This window comes from Ixodes scapularis, unplaced genomic scaffold, assembly GCF_016920785.2.
Source record: "Ixodes scapularis isolate PalLabHiFi unplaced genomic scaffold, ASM1692078v2 ptg000854l_1__unscaffolded, whole genome shotgun sequence".
Classification (NCBI taxonomy): Eukaryota; Metazoa; Arthropoda; class Arachnida; order Ixodida; family Ixodidae; genus Ixodes; species Ixodes scapularis.
Window position 1 is genome coordinate 787,501 of NW_024610056.1, and position 7,500 is coordinate 795,000.

Below are 7,500 nucleotides of genomic sequence, written 5' to 3' on the forward strand. Positions count from 1 at the left end.
TAGACATGGTGAAGCTTCGGGTCAACGCCATGCCAAACCGCACACGCACGAAGAGAGGCCAGGGGGGGAGCCAGATGTGCCGGGCTGGGTGCAATGCACCGGAGAGCCTTGGCCATATCCTGCCGCGGTGTCACCGCTCGGACTTCAAAAGGATCAAACGGCACAATAACATCGTGCAGTTCCTGGCGTCCCGTCTGCGAAAGCTGAAGTGGGATGTCCGGGTTGAGCCTACCATTCGTACGTCGCAGGGTAGGAGGTTCCCCGACCTGGTGCTGTCGAGCAAGGAGCAGGTGGTCGTTCTGGACGTCCAGGTCGTCGGCCTTCGCATCGGCCTGAGCGAGGCTCACCACCAGAAAGTAACCAAGTACTCTCTGCCGGAGGTCATTGACCAGGTCCGGGGGAGCCGTGCAACGGATCCCCTGGCTTCCAGTGTGACCCTGTCCTACAGGGGTGTGTGGGCAGCCGAGAGCGCTGCGGTCCTGACGGACCTTGGTCTGAACCGTCAGGACCTCAAAATTATAACTATAAAGACCTTACAGGGTGGTCTGGTGTGCTTCCGAACTCATCAGCGGATGACCACTGTGGTGTTCCCACGGGCGATGGCGCGTTCGGCGCAGTGACGGTGCCCCTCTTTACTAACCCCATTTTAATGGGCGTTGAGGTTCCTCTCCCCAACCATCTCGAGAGGTATTATACCTTTTTGCCCTTTGTTTTGTCGGGTGTGGGGGGGTTCCCGCGCTTACCTGGAGAGGGCGTAACTCGGTCCCCCTAACCCCTTTTGTCATCGTGGGTCGGGTTGGGTTCCGGTTGAGTCCCTAGTCGGGTGGTTAATTCTCCCGAACTGGGGGCTGGAGCGGCCGGTTCGTTCCCCAATGGGTTCAGGCCACAGTGCCCTTCTGTCGCCCGACGATGAGGGAGTAAAAGTTTAAAAAAAAATAGCCAAATGCCTCGTCATATAATTAGTGACGCGCATGAATGGATTAACGAGATTCCAACTGTCCCTATCTATACCTTTGTGGTGCGGGCAGAGGAGCAATTTTATTTTTATTTTTCTTGACTTAATTTCCCTTTTCTTTTAAGTCTCCTCTATATATTTTGTCCCTATCTACTCCCCCCCGGGGGAGGAGGTAACTGAGAAGGGCAACGGGGATTCCCGTCCGACCCAAGAGACGCTCGCCGCGCAGGCGAAAGACATGAAGTTCAAACTTAACCCGAACGCCGCAACTCTGGTAGACATGTACCATGACATAAGTGAGGCAATCCCAGCGGTGGGCACTAAAACCAGTAAGACCCACGTGGCCAACCTGCACGGTGCATACGATCGTCTGTTTGGTTTTGCGCTGGATCTAATTAACCAAAACACGGCACTGGCTGCCAAAATGGAAGCGTACAAGGAAGAGAGAAGAGGGCCCCAGCCCCCGCAGCCCCCTCCCCAACGCCGGAGAGTGTTGCCGCCCTGCACCGCACCTTCTCGCAGGTTCTCCAGCAGAACCCGGCGACTTCGAGCCCGAGCCCCGCCCTCCAGCAGCAGGGGGGGGGGGGGGCATTGCCCGAGGCCCCCAAGCCAACGACACCACCCTCAGCCCCCAGGGAAAGCCTTTTGATCTACCCGGCAACCAAGCCATCAGCTGGGGTGGAGCCATACGCAGGGATCTCCCACCTGCTGCGTACTACATTCAAGCCCTCGGAGCTCGGACTCGGCAGCGTCGAGATCAAGCAAGTGCGAGGTGGGGCTATTGTGCTCGGTCACAGCGCGGCCGGACTAGACCGCCTCGCGGAGGCCATTAAGGCCAACGAGGAAACCGCGTCTAAACTTACAACTAGGCGTTCGGAAAAAAGGGCCCCACAGGTCAAGATTGTGGGGGTTGACCCAGGGGTGGAAGCTGCGGACCTAGTTGAGGCCCTAACTTCTACGAATGATATCCCAACAGAAGACCAGAACAAGGTCGTGGCCTCATTTCGGGCAGCATCGGGCACCATGGTCCATATTCTGGAGGTTGGGCCCCAGACGAGGGACATCCTCCTCCAAAAGAGGAGGGTGTATCTCGGATGGACGTCCTGCCCCGTCTATGAGAACCTTGGCGTCCGGCGCTGCACGAAGTGTTGCACTTATGGCCACACAGTTAAAATGTGCAAAGACCAGTCCTCGGCCTGCACTGAGTGTTCCGGTGACCACCCCGGGGCCAACTGCAGGGCAATTGAGAAGCGGTGCCGTGCATGCGTTCGGAGCAACGAAAAGTTCAAGACGAAATTTCACGTCGAACACTCGTTTGGTTCGAGGGCATGCAGGGCCCTGCTTGAGAAGGAGCAGCAGGCTCGACGATATTTAGCGTACTAAAAAGCCCCTTTACCAAGCATTCATAGGTACATAGCTCTAATTCAATAGTTATCTTTTCCCGCTTTTGAGCTGAACATACATTAACTTCAAACACTAACTATGACCAGCTCGGATAGCAGAGTAGATATCCTGCAGTTTAATGCAAATCACTGTATAAGAGCTATAGACCAACTTAAGATAGATACTATGGAAATTAAACAACGCATCACCTGCATCCAGGAACCTTATTATCTTAAAAACAAGGTTGTGGGATTCAGGATTAAAGATAATGTCATAGCATTCGAAACAAAACCCAGAGTCGCAATGGTAATTCACGATAACTTTTGCGATGCATTTCCTATTACCTTAGCGAGAGATCTGCTAGTGGTCCGCTGTAACACAGAAAACCAAACGTTTGTGCTAGCAAACGTTTATATACCACCTGATGACGACATAACACCTTGGCTGCAAATAATCACCGAAGTAGTAGAACAGCACAAATCAGAAAAACTTATATTATTAGGAGACTTTAACGCAAAAAAACCCAGCTGGGGGGGACAGAGATTAGACCAGAGAGGAGAGGAATTAGCAGACCTATTTATAAGCTTAGAATTAGTGTGGATCAATGACAGAAACTCGTCCCCAACTTTCGCCTCACCAAACGGCGAAAGTTGGATTGATCTAACTATTGTAAATGTACACACATTAGGACACATTTCGGATTGGGAGGTTTTGGACACTCCTTCAGGCAGCGACCACAGCTACATCAAAATTACAGCTTTTGGAAATAGGTGCCCAGTCAAAAGACTAACAAAAACAGGGGAGATAAAGGTTGTAGACAAATTAATAAAAGACCGCTGGCTTAGGGACATGTCAAGCAGACCTCTCGTTTCCAAAAATCATTTAGAGCATGTAATTAGAACATTTTATGACAAAATTGAAGAACTTACGGAAATATATTCCAAGGTAGTTACCTATCGAGCAAATGAAGTTAAATGGTGGACCCCACAACTTTCTATCGAACGTAAAAAAATTCGGGCGCTTCGGCGCAGATATCAAAATTGCAAAAATAACAATAGAGATCAATTTAAGAAATCCTATTATGAAGCGCACAAAGATTATAAAACCAACATAAAGGATGCAAAGCAGAGCTCTTTTAAAGAGTTCTGCGGTGTCATCCATGGCAATAATGTTTTTACCCTCCCATATAAGATAGCACTTAACAAACTTAAACGCCCGGTAGTGCTTTGTCCTCTGTTGTTACCAGATGGAGTTCGGACGAGAAGTCTGGCAGAGACAGTACGTTTTATCCTAACAACACTATTCGAGGAAGATGACCCTAACAGCGACTCGGCACATGAGACCAACGTGCGTCTCATGTCACTCGAAGATATAAATACAATCAATGACATACCCTTCACTTCGGCAGAGGTAGATGCCGTTTTGGCTAAATTGAAATTAACAACTGCACCAGGAATTGATAATATCAAAACCTTTTTTCTGAGAACAATCTACAACAACTTTAAAGAACTCTTTCTTAAAATTTTCAACGCGTGTCTGGAATTTGGTTATTTCCCCGATGAATGGAAAGAAGGAAAAATAATACTACTCAAAAAGACAGATAGGGTTGACAGTCCCTCCGGATATAGACCGATCTGTCTGAACTCCATCTTTGGTAAAGTATTAGAAAAATTAATTAACAATAGGCTGTACCATTTCTTACACTCTAAAAAACGACTTCATGAAAACCAATTTGGCTTTACCCACAGAAAGTCTGCAGTAAGCGCGTTATACAAAATTAAAACTAAGCTGGAGGACGTCAAGAGGGAGGGGAAGGGGGCAATCTTGGTGTCTCTGGACATCAAGGGAGCCTTCAACTCGCTCTGGGCCCCAGTAGTAATTAACAAACTAAGAGAAAACAACTGCCCCAGAAATCTCTTTAATTTGGTTCGAGACTTTTTGACAAACCGCAAAATGTCCTACTTAACAAAAAGCGAAAAAATTACTATCGGCTCAGTAAAGGGGTGTCCGCAAGGTTCACCCCTAAGTCCTCTTCTTTTCAATGTTGTTATTGCGGATCTTCTTCAACAAAGATTCGAAAACAATATAACGATTCAGGCATTTGCTGACGACGTAACCCTAATAGTGATGGGAAAATCACGGAAAGAACTGGAGGACAATGCAAACCGGGCGCTAAACCTCATTAAAAAATGGGGAGATGAAAAAAGGCTAAGCTTTAACCCGGCCAAGTGCGAAGTTCTTGATATTGGAGATCGGTATAAAAAACGAGTACCAACCATTAAATTGGGAGGTCGCAACCTCACTCATGTAAATTCATTAAAAATCCTCGGGGTCGTTTTCGACTCAAAACTGACATTCACGGCACATGCAGAATATCTAAAATCTAAAATAACTCAAAGCACCCAAGCCCTCGGCATGTTTTCCGGGGTCAACTGGGGCATCAAGGGGACACAATTCAGAGACATTTATATCAGAGGAATAGAACGAGCAATTACGTACGCCGCCCCCGTATGGTGGAAAAATACAAACAATTCGCACTTGGCCAGAAAGCTACAGTCTGTACAAAGAACGCCGCTTTTGAAAATAACTAAAGCATACCGCACCGTTAGCAATATCAACCTTAATATTCTCTCAAACATTATGCCAATAGCACTAACACTCGACAAAGAAGCCGCGTCATTTCACTTGTTTCAGAGAAACAGTGACCACACCATACTTGGGACGACCTGGGAGACGGAAAAAATCCAAAAACTGTTAGATCCCTGGGATACGCACCCAGCAGAAAAAACAGCTGTATCATTCTTTAAAAAAGCGCCTAGCACTGCTCAACTTAACATTTTCACCGATGGATCTGTCTGTAACCAGACAGTAGGAGTAGCATTTATAATACTAGATGAATTGGAAAAATCAAATAAGAAAGCAATGTACAAATTAGAAAAGCACGCAACAATATATGATGCCGAAATGATTGCAATTCTGAAAAGTCTGGAATACGTATCAACTTTTAAAAACAGTACAACCATTAACCTATTCACGGATAGCTTATCCACGCTGCAGGCCCTAGCTAACCCCCACAATAACCATCCAGTAATTCAACTCATAAAAAATACCATTAAAACAATTCGAACAATGCATAGTATAAATCTAATGCATGTGAAAGGCCATACTGGGGTGGAGGGAAACGAATTGGCAGATAAACTAGCAAATAAAGCGCGAACTCATGGAGAACCGGTAGCGTTACCCATGAGAAAAAACTATGTCAAAAAAGAAATCAAAATTCAACTCTTTAAAGAATGGGATCAGCGATGGAAAGAGGAGGGGCAAAACTCCGAATTGAGTACATGGATCCCTAGTATACACGATATACCAGACAATTTTCCAGCAAACTTTTACGTCTCACAGGTCGTCACCAATCATGGCAGGCTGCCTTATTACCTCTATAGAGTGAAACTGTCTCCCGACCAAAACTGCTTCTGCGGGAGGCAGTGCGTTAATTTCCTACACTATCTTAATGAATGCCCGTTACTAAAACCTCTCGCGGAACAAGTGTACAATTTATTGCCCGGCAAAGTGACCACTGTCACGGATAAAGATAAAATTAACATTCTAAAAAAACAAAAAATTCTTAAACTAATTGGAGAAATGTTAAATCTCATTGGGGCAAAATTAGGCACATTAGAACGAAGAGGGCTAACATAACAAAAAAGTGATTGCCTGTCGGAAAAAGCGGGCACAGTGCAATAATCGGTGAGCGTCCCCGCCCGCACCACAGGTGCAAAGTGCTCTGCACCTTCCGACACGCAACACGTGCCCAGGCGCTTCCTGGCGCACAGGGAGGAGGGAAGGGATGGGAGGGATGGGGGAAGGGAACTCACAAACACAGACACACTCACTTGCACAACAACAGGAAGGTGAAACCCGGGAATACTCCCCCATGCAGCGGTGCCCCCGCCCACGCTACCCTCCAAAACCCCGTACTGATGGGTAAGGTACGGGGAAGGTGTGAGGCAACGGTGAATAGCCCCTCACCATGGAGTGGAGGTACTCGAGCTCCAGCACATTGGCAACCCAATGCCAAGAGCAGGGCCATCTGGGGAGGTTCGCGGCCACCTTCAAACATTAACTGCTACAGACCAGGTAGTGTTGGGGGCCCTAGGGGTTCCCGCGCTCGGGGTGCGGGCTGGGCCCGCGGTTTGCCGCTGTCTTCTCCGGCCAGATGGGGCTGTCATTAAGACATGCAGACATGCAGTGCCCGCTGCGGCTCCTTGGCCACAAGGGGCGAGCAGCGGGCACCTCGGGGGCCGTGAGGCAGCGGTGGGACGTGGGTCGGGTGCGCGCCGGGGGCGCGGGGATTTCTGTGGCCCTCTCTGGCACTCCCACATAACATAAAATACGATACCAAGTAGCCTACACCACAACAGCAATGGCGACGTGGCGCGAGTACAGGCGTAAGCGGCGCCCCCGCAGATGGGCGTTCAGGTGGGCCCGCCCCTTCAGCAGATGGGTGGAGGGGAGGGGCCCACTGGACGCGGCTCAAAGCTCGGGAAGAGCAGGGCCGCTTCTCTCGGCACGGGAACCATTTACATAAACTAGTATAATGGGGACGCCTACAAATAACACGAATGTATACGCACAACCAAACATAAGACTGCCGCATACACTGCCCCCAAGGCCTCGGTCGATGATAGCGGTGCCCCCGCCGGACCCGCTCCACAGCCACAGCCCAGGCAGCCTGCTAGGGCGGAGAGGCCGGGAAACCGGCCTCTCTTATTCAGCAGGTGTGGGGGCCAGGGGGACAAAGCCCCGACCCTGTGCTCAGGAAGTTCCCTCCCCTTGTTGAGAGAGTGACGAGGGGGGGACGACCAGAGTTACGGCCGAGGGACAGGGCCATATGCCGGGACCATGGGGGCCTGCAGTCAAAAGACAAAGGGAGGACAGGGAAAGAGGGAGTAGGAACACAAAAAGGCGAGGGGAGGGGGAGACTAATGAAGGCCTTTCTTTTCAGTACCCTCGCGATCCCCACCCGAAGACAGACAGCAACCCCGATTCGACCATAAAATTGTTTATTCCTCAAGAAGCCTGTAATCAAGAACCAACTACCGCCGACCATCATCCAGCAAGCCGTCCAGATCCATAATTCGACCATAGAACTGTTAAAACAT

General features: G+C 49.2%; 2 long non-coding RNA genes and 1 pseudogene across 2 annotated transcripts in view; 2 read left to right on the forward strand and 1 right to left on the reverse strand.

Annotated features, from left to right (window-relative positions):
• LOC120848978 overlaps positions 1 to 1,099 on the forward strand; it is a 4,538-nt pseudogene extending 3,439 nt beyond the window's left edge.
• Positions 1 to 1,105, reverse strand: part of LOC121834251 — a 17,087-nt gene extending 15,982 nt beyond the window's left edge. Inside the window, exon 1 of the long non-coding RNA XR_006077144.1 lies at positions 1,012 to 1,105. This is a non-coding gene — a long non-coding RNA (uncharacterized LOC121834251). The remainder of the gene's footprint in view (positions 1 to 1,011) is intronic.
• Positions 1,106 to 1,563: 458 nt separating this feature from the next.
• Positions 1,564 to 7,500, forward strand: part of LOC121834252 — a 6,049-nt gene continuing 112 nt past the window's right edge. Inside the window, exons 1-2 of the long non-coding RNA XR_006077145.1 lie at positions 1,564 to 1,727; positions 7,344 to 7,500. The exon at positions 7,344 to 7,500 is cut by the window's right edge and continues 112 nt beyond it. This is a non-coding gene — a long non-coding RNA (uncharacterized LOC121834252). The remainder of the gene's footprint in view (positions 1,728 to 7,343) is intronic.